At 39.5% G+C, this 14433-nt stretch overlaps 1 protein-coding gene across 6 annotated transcripts in view; it reads left to right on the top strand.

Moving 5' to 3' along the window:
• Positions 1 to 8073: 8073 nt before the first annotated feature.
• PKIB (cAMP-dependent protein kinase inhibitor beta) overlaps positions 8074 to 14433 on the top strand; it is a 121952-nt gene continuing 115592 nt past the window's right edge. For all 6 annotated transcript variants that reach the window (XM_030928395.1, XM_030928397.1, XM_030928396.1 and 3 more), the window contains exon 1: positions 8074 to 8464. The gene's annotated coding sequence lies outside the window, so the exon portion shown is untranslated. The remainder of the gene's footprint in view (positions 8465 to 14433) is intronic.

The following is a 14433-nucleotide window of genomic DNA, read 5'->3' on the forward strand; positions in this document are numbered from 1 at the left end:
CCATCTAGAAATTTTCTGTTTGTATAATCATATTAAGCAGCCGACTCCAGAAACCCCAAAACCAATGAAAGAACTCCATCATTAATATTCTGTTCCTCTAGAACCATTCTTGGTACCAAAATCTGTATTAGGGTTCTCTTAGAGGGACAGAACTAGTAGGATATATGTATATGTATATGTATATGTATATCTATATATCTATATCTATATCTATCTATCTATTTATCTATCTCTGTATAAAGGGGAGTTTATTAAGTATTAACTTACATGACCACAAGGTCCCACAATAAGCTAGCTGCCTGCAAGCTGAGGATCAAAGAGAGCCAGTCTGAGTCCCAAAACTGAAGAATTTAGAGTCCAATGTTCAAGGACCAGAAGCATCCAGCATGGGAGAAAGATGTAGGCTGGGAGGCTAGGCCTATCTCTCCTTTTCACTTTTTTCTGCCTGCTTTATATTTGCTGGCAGCTGATTAGATTGTGCCCACCAGATTAAGGGTGGTTCTGCCTTTCCCAGCCCACTGACTCAACTGTTAATCTCTTTTGGCAACACCCTCGTAGACACACCCAGGATAAATACTTTGTATCCTTCAATCCAATTCAGTTGACACTCAGTGTTAACTATCACAGACTGGGAAGAAACCACCTGAGGGAGCACAGGGAACAACAAGCAAAGCGCACAAAGAGCTGGGAGTAGGTCTCGTTCCCTGCAGCAAAAGTGGAAAACCTCATAATTCAAGAGACATCAGATAGAGTATTCAAAAAGTCATTACCTCAGAAGGGGGGGCAAAATAAGCCCTAGATGAATGACTTCTTTCTAACACTACCTCACAAAACTTAATAGACAGACTTAGAAAGATAGTCATTTCAGGTAACATAACTACGACCAAGACCAACATTAAGGAATACTGATAGAAAAACAAAAATATCTATCACCCACCATAAATGATGAAATCACGATGTTTGGAATCTAATAAAAAATGAGTAGGTATGCAGGGAAGCAGGAAATATAACCCATAATGAAGAGAAAAAGCAATCAATCGTAACAAATTCCAAATTGACACAGATAATAGAATTAATAAATGAGGACATTATGAAAGTTATAGTAACTATATCTCATATGCTCATGAAAATTGAGGAAAGATTGAGCTTGTAAATTAGAGATATAGAAGATATGAAAAAAACCAGATCATCAAATTTCTAGAGTTTAAAAATAGAATATATGAGATAATGAATGCATTGTATAAACTAACAGTAGGTTAAATATGACAGAGTAAAAACAAAATCAGTGAGTTATAAGGCCTAGCAACAGAACTATGAAAAATAAAACAGAGAGAGAAAAAGGGCCCCAGAAAACATCAATGATCTGTGGGACAACTTCAAGCAGCCCAAGCACATGTAGAATTAGAGTCCCCAAAGGAGATGGGGAGAAGGAATAATTATATGGAAAAATGAATGAAATATTTCCAACCCAAGAAGGTCAATGGGTCTCAAGTTTGTCAAGAAAATTTTATCAAGGATATAACAATAAAATGACTTAAAATTATAAATAAAGAAAAAACTTCAAAAGAAGTTAGAGAAAAAAAGTTTGTACACGGGACAAAGTTAAGCAACTTCTTTAAAGTGTTGGGAAAATAACCTCTCACCCTAGAATTCTATATCAATGTCTTCCTTATTACTCAAGAAAAAGAATCTTCCTCAAGTACTACTGACCCTTGACCAACACAGATTTGAACTGCGTGGGTCCACTTATCTGTAGAGTTTCTTCCAACTCTGCCACCCCTGAGACATCAAGACCAACCCCTCCTCTTCCTCTTCCTCCTACTCAGCCTAATCAGCATGAAGATGATGAGGACAAAGACCTTTATAATGACAAACTTCCACTTAATACATAGTATATATATTGTCTCTTCCTTATGACGTTCTTACTAACATTTTCTTTTGTCTAGCTTACTTTATCATAAGAATACAGTATATAGTATATATAACATACAAAATGTGTGTTAATCAACTGTTTATGTTATCAATAAGGCTTCTGGACAACAGTAGCTATTAGTAGTTGTGTTCTCCGGGGGTCAAAAGTTAAATGAGGATTTTCAACAGGCGAGGGTTCAGTGCCCTTAACCCAGTGTTGTTTAAGGGTCACCTGTAGTTTGGAATCAATTAGGAAAGCATGGAGTCCTCCCTTTTCTTTCCTTCCTAGCTTTCCCCTTCCTTTTTTTTTTTAATCAATACAATGTTGGGAAAAAGATTTACCTTATGCATATCCATTAATTGGTAGTTCTGAAGTCTGGTTTGTAAAGGAAGATGTTTACTCCTAGGTATCATAGCGGTGCTTCAACTCAAACCACTGGAAATTATTATCTGACATTATTATCTCCCTAAGATTCTTTTCTGTGATGTAAATTACTCTGCTTCACCTTCCCACAGCTGAACCCAAATAGTGTTGCACAAGAAGCTACTGATAGGGTCAGTGTGGCTTTAAAACCACTTAGGACTCATAGCAGAATCTCAAGTGGTTGGGAATGGGAAGATGCAGAAAGGAGACAAGCTTTGTTTTCTTCAGAATTTTGTCTATAGAGCTGCAGCTAATGAGAATCATAAGGTGCATCTTAGCCTCAAGGTTCTGAGAAATGTTGATGCCAGAGATAATATTTCAACTGTTGAGATGCTTTAAGGAATACAACTTTTGTTGTTATTTACTTTGGATTAATTAGCTAATGTTAATTTTTATAGCTTTTCTAACTCCTGTAGAGTATAAGGGAAATTCCTTACCAAAAAAGACAAAAAAAAACCTAACAAAAAATTCTGTATCAATACGGTTAAGTTGGCCGGGCGCAGTGGCACATGCTTGTAATCCCAGCACTTTGAGAGGCTGAGGGGGGAGGATTGTCTGAGGTGGGAGGATCGTCTGAGGCCAGGAGTTAGAGACCAGTCTGGCCAATGGGAAAAAACCCCATATCCAGTGAAAATACGAAAAAAAAAAAAAAAATTAGTCGGGTGTGGTGGTGCACACCTGTAGTCCCAGCTACTCGAGAGGCTGAGGCAAGAGAATTGCTTAAACCTGGGAGGCAGAGGTTTCAGTGAGCCGCGATCACACCAGGGCACTCCAGTCTGGGTGACAGAGCAAGACTGTGTCTCAACAACAACAACAAAAAATAGGATTAAGTTTACATTTTTGGTTCCTAAGCAAACTTTTTAAAGAGACTAACTTTTAAATGCAATTCACCAGGAACATCTCAAAAGCTTCTCTTTTAAAGACTCCATCCACCCCAACTCTGAGCAGTGATGCAGGAGTTATGGTTAAATTAGAGTTTATCTAAATTAAAAAGACCTAATTCATTTTATAAGACAACTTAACATTCATTGTATTTATCTAGTTACTCAGTAATTTGGGATCATAATAAATAATATCTATTATGAATAATATAAATGTCATAATGATACTCCTTACTGGAGTTCTGATAAAATATATATTTTCCAATTTAATAAGAGAAGGCATGAGAGACATCAGGATTTCCCATGTTAGAAGTTGTGAATTCATGTTTTAATTATGATGAGCATCTAATCTTAGATCTAAGCCAATCTTAGATCTTATGAATTTGTGCACAGAAGCAATTCACATAAAAGTATATTGAAAACTTTTGAACATTTCTTTTTTTTCTTTTTTTCCAAGAGGAGGAGTGGAGAATCCAACTTCCTCAGTTCTTTGTAACTGTCCCAGTTACATGACTTCTCAGTGCTTTTTGTCCCCAAGACAGATAGCTACTCTCAGGAGTGTAAAGACTCTGGGCATCTCTAATCTTCTGATTTTCAATGTCAGAGTTTGAAAGCTTTAGAAACATCGATAAGGTTCATATTATTGTAGTTATGTTTGCCAAATAGACATGAAGAGCTATCATGCCAGTGTCATCCAGTCTTGCTATTCCTCTGGCCTCCATAGACTTGGCTACAGTGGACTCTAAAAAGACATGTCCATGACCTAACCTCTGGTACCTGTGAATGTGACTTTATTTGGAAAAAAGATCTTCAAAGATTCAATTAAGGTAAGATTTCCAGAGGAGATCATCCTGGATGAACTGGGTGGACCCCAAATCCAGTGACAAGTGTCCTTATAAGAACAGGAGAATACCAATGCTGACAGTAGAGAAGAAACACAGGGAAGATGTGAAGATGGATGCAGAAATTAGAGTTATGTAACTGTAAGCCAAAGACAATCAAGGATTGCCTGTGGCCATTAAAAGCTAGAAGAGGGCTGGGCATGGTGGCCCATGCCTGTAATCCCAGCACTTTGGGAGGCTGAGGCAGGCAGATCACCTGAGGTCAGGAGTCCAAGACCAGTCTGGCCAACATGGTGAAATCCTGTCTCTAATACAAAAATTAGCTGGGTGTGGTGGCACATGCCTGTAATCTCTGCTACTCAGGAGGCTGAGGCAGGGGAATCGCTTGAACCCACGAGGCAGAGGTTGCAGTGAGCTGAGATCGTGCCATTGCACTCCAGCCTGGGTGACAAAGTGAGACTCTGTTTTAAAAAAAAAAAGCTAGAAGAGACAAAAGAGGATTCTCCCACTAGTCTTCACAGGAAGTGTTACCCTGCCAACACTTTGACTTCAGACTTCTGGCTTCCAGAACTGTAAGAGAATAAATTCCTTCTGGCATAGGTCAGCAAATTTGTGGTAATTTTTAATGGCAGCCCTAAAAAAACTAATCCACTAGCAAATGAAAACATGGACTGGGCTGATGGTAACTACTGTCCACTTCTTCTGCCCGGGTGTCAGCCAGCTGGGCCCTGAAGAGACGTGAAAACTAGATCTCACTTGAAACCTTGCAGCCACATCCTTCTCCCTGCCACTCTTGGTCTCCCCTCAAAATACAAACTTCTACATTTAGTCTTTCCCAAACTTTAATCCCCAGAAGGTAAATACTGATTCTTGTTTCACCCATGCAAGAATTTCTCCTTTCTTCCACACAGCATTGGTTACATAATCTGCTGGGCTCAATGAAAGATGAAAATGTAAGTCCCCTTGGTTAAAAAAAAAAATATATATATATATATATATATATGTGTGTGTGTGTGTGTGTGTGTGTGTGTGTATATATATATAATATTTCAAGGCAGGGATAGGAGAGTAGTAAACATTGCATGAGGCCTCCTTAAAAGTAGATGTTGAGCAAGGCACGTGGCTTATGTCTGTAATCCAAACACTGCGGAAGGCCAAGGCAGGTGGATCGCTTGAGCCCAGGAGTTCGAGGCCAGCCTGACCAACATAGAAAAACTCTCTCTCTACAAAAAAACACAAAAGTTAGCCAGGTGTGGTGATGTGTGCCTGTAGTCCCAGCTACTGTGGAGGCTAAGGTGGGAAGATTGCTTGAGCCTAGGGGCTGGATCTGGAGTGAGTCGAGATTGGGCCACTGCATTCCAGCCTGGGTGACAGAGTCAGACCCTGTCTCAAAAACAAACAATAAGTAGATCCCTGCTCAACTGAACAGGTAGTAGACCCATGAAGCCAGCCCTACCTCCCACCTCTTAACTACTCTGACCTTGTAGAATCCTCATTTAATATTGAAAAATATCACCACCCTCATAAACTATTCACACAATACTTTCTCTATTTTCTGGCATTAAGTGGAAATGCTTTCTTCTAAGAATAATTTCCCCTAGATGTCCCTTTGATGTAGACTGTTCATTATTTCACATTCTAGGGTCACAGGGGCAGTGTTGGGATCCTTGTAGAGCCCCCAGTATTGCTTCTGAAGTCTTAATTGTCTCTTTCACCAGTCCTTGATCTACTTAGGCTTTTCCTCCCTGGATATGCACCTTCTGCCCCAACTTTGCATAGTCATCCTCTCAGTTCTGGATCAGTCCACTACATTCATGGAAGTGTTTGTTATCAGATTCACTCTTTTTTTTTTTTTCTGGTATTACTATTGGTGGCTTCAATGTCCATATAGTTTCTTCAATACCTTTGTCCCTAATATCTTGATCTTCACTCTATGTTAGCCAACCCCACCCTTACCTCCTCCATAAACTACCTATCTTAGTACTTCTAAAACTTCAAAGAAAACAATCCCACTTCCTGACTACAACTTATCTTCCTATCTCTCTCATTCGATGTGGATTTGTACTTGGACTCCTTGGACTCCTCCTTCTTCTCCCTTCTTTGTCCTCACTTATTTTCCTACTTAGTCTGGTTAACCTTAAAACACTCTTTTAAAAATAGTACCCAAGCTTGCTCCTTGTCTTTTCATCACTTCACTTGGCACAATTCCAAAGCTGCATTAAACGTTCTGCATTTAAAATCATGTATTTGACACAAATTCACATGATTGTGTGGAATTACTGCTACCACCAATTCTTGGACTCAAAAACTCCTCTTTGCACTTATGGTCAGGTTCTGTCTAGCATTCCCAAAAGCAACAACTGCAAACCTTCCACATGTTCTCCTTACTTACCTAGTAGAAATGAGAGGCCATCAAAATTTTTAAATCTAAATAGACAAAAGCATTCTATAAATAGTATTCTTATAAGTCATTATTTGGTCTTAAGTGTGGAAACAAGGTTAATATTTATTCATTTCAAAACTGCCTGTGAAGTACCTACTTTGTGAAGGTATTTCTCTAGGTGTTGAGGATGTGGCCTTCCTGGGCCGTACATTCCAGTGGTTCTGATGATTTCATATGTAGGTTAAAAGCTTAGCAGTGAGGTCTAGTGGTTTTATCACATTGATCCCAAAATACAGATTTTACAAAGCAAATTTTTCAAGTATAGGAAATACACTTGCAAGATCATAAAAATCCAATCATGATACCATAAATCATAAGTTCAAACATTTTAGTATCACTCTCTGTCATAGTATCTCTAAAATAAATAAACATTAGAATAATTTGCCCTAGATAATAAAAGTATATGTTATTATATAATACAATAATAACAGGCCTTAGAAATATGCCAAATAATAAGTTTTAAAGTTACACTAATGATATAAATAACTCTCAATCTCTTTGATTAATGCTTGTGTAACCACACAAGTAACTATGTTTTTACTAGGCTGGGGCAGAAGTAACTGCAGTTTTTGCAAGTACTTTTTTGCAATTACTTTTGCACTAACCTAATAAAAAGCAAAATGTGCCTACATCACAATTTAGAAAAATCACAAGCTTTATTAACAGAGTATAATTTAAGGAAGTCAATTAATCTTGAAAGCAGAAAGACCTAAGTTCAAAACTGATTTGGAATCTTCTCAGCTATTTAGCCTTGTTCAAAGTATCTAACCTTGCTGAACCTCGGTTTACTATCTGAAAATAAAGAAAATTATTACTATATTGTGGAGGTATGAATACTGAATAATTTAAAGAGCTTAATTGTACTACCATTAGCACCCACTGAATAAAATATTTGTCTGATTCTATTTTCATGTTTCCATATTTAGGCTTTTGCCTAAAAAGGGAATTTGGAAGTAGTCATTGGCAGATGTCATAGGCTTTGGGTGGCAAGTCAGAGCATAGCATGAATGAAAAAATTAGTAAAGACTAGAGATTAGAGAAGACTTTGAGTACTAATTAAGGGTTTCGAGAAACCAGAGGAGATTTTAAGACTTCAGTGAGAAACCACTTTCTCAAGAAGCAGAGAAATTAATTTTATCAGCAGCATTGTCATCCATGTAATATGGCTTTTAAAATCACAAGGAGACCTTAGTAGTAACGACTTTATTTTTCTTAGTGAGAACCTGAAAGTGAAACTTGATATACATTATTTTCTGCTTTTATTGCACAAAAAGTTGTTTCCATTGCATATTGCTTCCCGATCTGTTAAAAAACTCGAAGACCCAGATTCTGGGCGTAGATAAGAAGCCTGTGTACCTTCCTGCCTTCTCCATACAGCCAGCATTAGATCAAAGGGCAATCTTGATGGCACCTGGAGCACAAACCCTGCTCGGGGCGCGTACAACCGGCGGGACAGAAAACACGATGCGACGTCAGAAAGCAGGAAGGGAACTGAAATTCCCGCAGTCACGTCACAGAAATCTTAGCAGAACCTCACCATCGCCCAAGGGAACTGGGAGTGGCGAGCGGTGAGGACGCGGGTTGTGTGACGATCACCGATAATTAGTTGGTGGTTAACGCGCAAGTAGAAAAAAGAGCTCGCCCCAGGCTGCCAGCAGTAAAGCGCCACCGTGGCACGTGCCCCGGGGAGTGCCGCGGTGACCGAGTTTGCACGCAGAGCCGGACACCGCCTGGGGAGCAGCGCTAGTAGCCTGGGGGCGGGACGCGGCGGCCGCTCCCTCCGCCCCCTAGTAGCTGCCACCGCCTGGCTGCGCCCCAGCCCAGTAGCTCAGACGCGACTGCATCCCCGGGACCGTAGAGGCTGCAGAGAGCTAGAATCCGGAGTCGCAGCTCCGGGCCGCAGAGCGCTGGGCGAGCGCGAGCGCCAGGGCACTGGCAGGGCGGGCAGCTGCGCTCGCGGCTGGTACGTACCTGGTGGAGCGGGCGCGTGAGTGGGTGTCGCTGTGCGAGGAGGGAGGGGAGGTTCTTGGGGAGTCGGGGGAGACTGACCCAGGAAGATGTGGTAAGTGCAACTTTCCCATTTTCTGCCCTGCCGGCACAAGTATAGGGGGAGTTCAAAGCAGATGCCTCTTTTGCTTGGGCGACCCGACCCCATCGTTTAATTCACAAGCCAGGGTACTTAGAGAGTGAAAAGGACGCTCACGTCAACAGGCTTGACGTGGGAGGTCTGTCACCTGCCTTTTGCCCACTCTGCCCTGCTGGAAGTCATTGATGACCTCCTGTCACAAGTCGCTGAGCCTTTCGCCTCTCGCGCCAGCAATGCTAAGTCTTTTCCCTGGGCGGGGCTTCCCAAGCCCCAGGTAGTTGCGAGCGGCCGCGGGGTTAGCAGACACCCGGGTTCTAACCCGCTCGGCCAACGTCCTGCTGTGTGGCTTTAGCCAAGTCACCTCACCTCACTGGCCTACGTCCATTCTGTGGATAAAATATGGAGGTGGGTAAACCTAGTAAACTCAAGGGTCCCCCGTAGCTATTGGATTTTCCCTGCTCCTAGGACCCCGGCAGGCCATGGGGAGGGACACGAGTGCCAGGTGGTCGCGGGACTGAGGGAGCGGAGGGCCTGGGTCCCGGCTGGTGCTGATGCTAGTGTTGCTCAGCCCCTTGGGGAAATTCCTGAAGGTGCCATCCGGAGGCAAATGACCCTGCCTTGCAGCAAGTCCCTTCCGAGGGAGCTGAGAGGGCCGGGTCAGACCGGTCTTGGTAGAGCTCCCCCGGGGAACGCAACCAAGGGAACTCAGATCCTTTGGAAAAGTGCATGCGTGAGCTAGGCATGTGGGAGGCACTAAAACAAACAACAAACAAACAACAAAACACCCTGCAGGTGGTAGTGTTATTTGCCGGAGTCTGTGCAGGACTGGAAAGTGGAGATCTGAGGCGGATGACCACTTAAACGCTCACCTAGAAAAAAAATTAAAAAGCAAAACTCTTTTGTCAATGGTTTGCATACTGAAAGGTATTTGATTAGAAGTACTGAGAGTATTTCATTTCTCTTCATGTACAGATAGATGTCAAAATTCATCCGTCCACTTTATCTCTTCACAAGATGCCTTCTTTCTTACTGACATTGCCACACATTCAAAAAAGAAAAATCCTCCTGGGATTTAATATTTAGAAAGGTCAACATTCGGATTATTAAAATGAGAACTGATGAGCATAATGCTCACAGAAAATGGGGTAAGTTATGGATCAAGGTTGGTTAAACCAGCAGTTTATAAACCTTGTTTCCTATTAGTGTGCCAGGTGCTGGTCAATGCCCCCCTAGTGACACCATCTCAGAGATCATTTGCTAAAAAAGGAGTTTTGGAAGTTAAAAGAATTCGGTTTTGAAGGAAAGTATAGTTTTGGAAAGGAAATCTTTTGGAAAACGTTTTTAGTAATGGACTTTTCAATCTTATCTTTACCACAACTTTCTTCAATAAAATATCAAAGACTAATGGACCACATTATGCAGAATATTTTTAAATGTGTCAAATTTCATTTTTGTTAAAGAGTTTTTCCTCCTTTTTAGTCGATTGTAGACATATTGTTTAGATCAATGATGGATCAATTTAATTTTCCTCACAGTGCTTACAATTATTTAAATTCTTATGCAGTTCGCATTATAGCATCTTTTTACAACTTTATTGAGATAAAATTTACATATTATAAAGTTCACCCTTTAAGGGTGAATAATATTTAGAAATTATATTTCAGTGAGTTTTGGAAAATTTGTAAATTTTCTAAAAGTTGTAAAACAATTACCATATCTGGTTTTAGAACATTCCAAAATTGTAAAACCATTATCATATCTGGTTTTAGAACAGTTTACTCACTTGGTAAGATTCCTTACATCCATTATGTCTTTGTTCCCACTCCCATCCCCAGGCAACCATTAGTCTACTTTCAGTCTCTATAGATTTGCCTTTTCTGAACATTTTATATAAATGGAAATATATACTATATGCTCTTTTGTTTATGGCTTCTCTTACTTAGCATAATGTTTTTGGGGTTCAACTATGTTGTGGCATGTATCAGTATTTCATTTCTTCTTATTGCTGAATAGTTTTCCATTGTATGGATATACCACATTTTGTCAGTTTACTAGTGGATGGACATTTGGGTTGTTTCCAATGTGGGAATATTATGAGTCACGCTGCTGAGAACATTTGCATTCAAGTGTTTGTGAGTACCCATTTTCATTTCTCTTGGGTAGATGTTTAGCAGTGAAATCGATGGGTTGTATGACAAACTTGTGTCTAACTTTTAAAGAATACTATAGAGTAATTTTTGTAGAAGTTATATATATATAAAATGCAAAAAATTCTGGAAAAATAAATGTTTCTTACTGAATCATATATGATGTTATATGTATGTAGAGAGAGGCTTGGGAGAGGAAACATTGCTTCTCTTCAAATTTAGAGCTGAAGTGCAGCAAACACGTTTGAAAAAATTGTCGCAATATTTCTCAGAAATGAATTATTTTTTGTCTAATATTTTTTAATGCTAAATGAGCATGAATCAGGCTTAATCAAGACTACATTTTCATCAATGTCCATTGAAAATGAGAAAGAATGCAGTTTGAAAATTGTGTTTTAAGTGTTGAGACTCAGCCAGCTCTGAATGACTTAACAGTAAATTCAGTGGTTTTACATTTCTTCAGTGCAAAATTTTCATTGAGTTAGAAAAAACAAAATTATTCTTTTCTCAACATCAAAAATAAACTATATATCTTTTGATAAGCATTATTAATCATGATTCTATATAATTATTTTAAATAATAGTTAAGCATATTCTATTAGTAGATATAGGGATCTAAGGCGCAAGAATAAGTGATTTACATATACTAAAATCACATATTAGGCCAGGGTTCTAGTTTTCCTGTTTTAAAACTTTCCCCATTAGTACATGTTCCTCTAAATCCTGTTGGTTTCAGACATTTTCATATGTTATATTACTTTTAAAAAGTCATTACCGGGTAGTGACATTACATGGAAAGAATCTAGGTTAAGCACTTGAACATCTCTATAAAATCAAAGGTGGTTATTATTTTTTATTTTTATTAGAAGTACAACTGATTTTGGTCAAGCTTGGTGGCTCAAGTCTGTAATCCCAGCACTTTGGGAGGCTGAGGTGGGCAGATCACAAGGTCAAGAGATAGAGACCATTCTGGCCAACATGGTGAAACTCTGTCTCTCTAAAAATAAAAAAAATGGTTGGCTGTGGTGGTGCACACCTGTAGTCCCAGCTACTCGAGAAGCTGAGTCAGGAGAATCGCCTGAACTCAGGAGGCAGAGGTTGCAGTGAGCCGAGATTGCACCATTGCACTCCAACCTGGTGACAGAGCAAGACTCTGTCAAAAAAAAAAAAAAAAAGGCAGCTGATTTTGAGAAATCAAATGGATATTCTACTTTTTACTGAAGTAAGATACACTTTTTATTCTAGCTGACAAATGGCAAATAGCAGTATCATATGCCCAGAGCAGAGAGGATATGTGTCCTTCAGTCACTCCTAGTTGGAAAAATGTGATATTGCCCAAGAGTTGGGTGTTTGGTTGGAGAGAAAGTTCAGAGACATTTAGATGAAAATGAAACAATCCAAATTTGCATAATTTCCTGAACAGGAAGAGGTACTCTCACCTAGAATCCTGGATCTATTAGAAATAGGATTTCTCATATTGGAAAGAGGGCCAAGGAAATGGAGATGCTTTAAGGTAATGTGGTCTACAGCCAAGACAGTTTTAATGTAATTGAAGACGCAGCAACAGAAGCATCAACAGGCAATATGAATGGAGCTGGTTGCCTTCCTGTACCTCCCGGACTCCCTTCCTGCAGTCCCTGCTTTCTTCTAAGCACTCTCATCTGTTATGCTGTTGAAAGTATTCTCATCCCCATGGGGTTGTGGAAGTAAGCATGATTAACTGTAGGCTTTCATTTTTTTTTTCTTTTTTGAATAAATTAAGGGGGAACTGAGGTCCAGTGTGATAGCTACAGGAATAAAGCCACAGAAGATGGGAAATAATTAGGTAGCCTTCTCAAGTATGATTGTAATTTAATGGTCACAAAATAATTTACATCTAGATTAAATTTTATGCATTGAGCTAATACATCTCAGAAGAAGAAAACACGATTCTTAAAATTCTTAAAATCATAAAATCTTAAAATCAGTGGGTGTGTATGTGTATGTGCATGTGTGTGTAAAGAGGGCTTACAAGTCATGCAATTACATTAGTGTATTACATTAGTTTATTATATTTGTTTATATTTTAAAATGAGAATAAATACCTCTATCATGGAGCTTCTGGAGGCAGGTATAATATCAAATCTTAAAATGCTGAAATAAGCCCTACTTTTCTGACTTTTCCCAAAAGGCCTTGAAATCTAATAACAAGCCAGATTATAGGTATGGTGGATTTTGTCACACTCCAAGGGTTTGCAAAAAGTCTACCAAGCCAAAATTTATAAAGGCTGGGACTTCCACAGAAACTACTCTGCCTTTCAGTTCCATCATCCTTGAAGAAGGGTGTCTATGATAATTCTGTGTATTGCAGTGAAGTAGCAGAACTTTTCACAGTAGTGAAAAGAAAAAAATATTTTTAAAATATGTCTTTCTAGCATGCCGTGTATGTCTTTCTAACATGCTATGAAACTGTGCATGTGTATATACTGTTGTAATCCTGAGAAGGTTTCATTCGAAGGCTATTGGAAGGACTGCTGTAGTAGGCAAAGCAAGAGATGCTGAATGAGTCAGGGCAGCAGAATTAGGGATGAGGAAAAGTATTCAGATTCTAGAAATATTAGGAGATGAAAATAATTTGGTTTGATAGGAGCTGTGATATGAAGTTAAGGAGACATGAGAATGAAGAGTGCTTCTCAGATTCTTGGCTTGAAGTGAGAGTTGGCATAATTTACAAACATGCAGATTTAGGAATGGGGCAGACTTCATGGGTGCACTGAGTTGGATAATGTCTCCCCAAAATTCATGTCCTTCCTAGACTCTCAGGATGTGACCTTATTTGGAAATAGGATCACTACATATGCAATTAGTTAGGATGAGGTCATGCTTGAGCAAGGCAGGCTTTTAACCCAATATGACTGTTTTCCTTTTAAGAGGAGGCAAGAGACACACAAAGAGAAAGACACATAGAGGGTAGACAACATGACAATGCTGAGAGAGATTGAAGTTATGCAACTGTAAACCAAGGGATGCCAAGGTTTGCTGGCAACCACTAGAAGCTAAGAGAGAGGCATAAAACAGATTTTCCCTCTGATTCCACAAAAACAAACCAACCCTACTGACAGTTGATTGGATTGCTGCCATTCTGAACTGTGTGAAAATACATTTCTGTTGTAAGTCACTCAGTTTGTGGTAATTTGTTACAGCAGCTCTATCAAACTAATACAGTGGGTATGAGTAAAAGATAACATCAAGGATAAAGATATCCAATAAGTTGTTGTATAACAAGCTCAGAAGATGCAGACTGAGTTGACATTGGCATGCAGTGGGTAAATATAATGACGAGATCTCCTATGGGAAGCACATGGAATCAGAAGGAAAATGGGAGAAAATTGAATCCTGGGAAATGAGTTCCAGTCCGAGCCCAAGAGGAGAAGCAGGAAAGAGTATTGTCATAGCGACAAGGGTATGCAAAGCTTCAAAATGTGTGGCATGATCAACAAGTCATAGTCATTAGAAGGCATAATAGCAGAAGGGTTGAAGGGACTTTTGTTTTGACAAGTAGAAAGTAAGAGTATTGGCTTTAGGATTGGAAGGTTGAAGCCAGACTGTGCTGCATGAGAAGAGAATGAAAAGTAAGGAGATAAGATTAGTCAGTGTCCAGTAGTCATCACAGGATTATAGGTGAAAGATGGAGGAGAAATTTGGGTATGCAGGGGATCA

Source organism: Rhinopithecus roxellana, chromosome 4, assembly GCF_007565055.1.
Source record: "Rhinopithecus roxellana isolate Shanxi Qingling chromosome 4, ASM756505v1, whole genome shotgun sequence".
Taxonomy (NCBI): Eukaryota; Metazoa; Chordata; class Mammalia; order Primates; family Cercopithecidae; genus Rhinopithecus; species Rhinopithecus roxellana.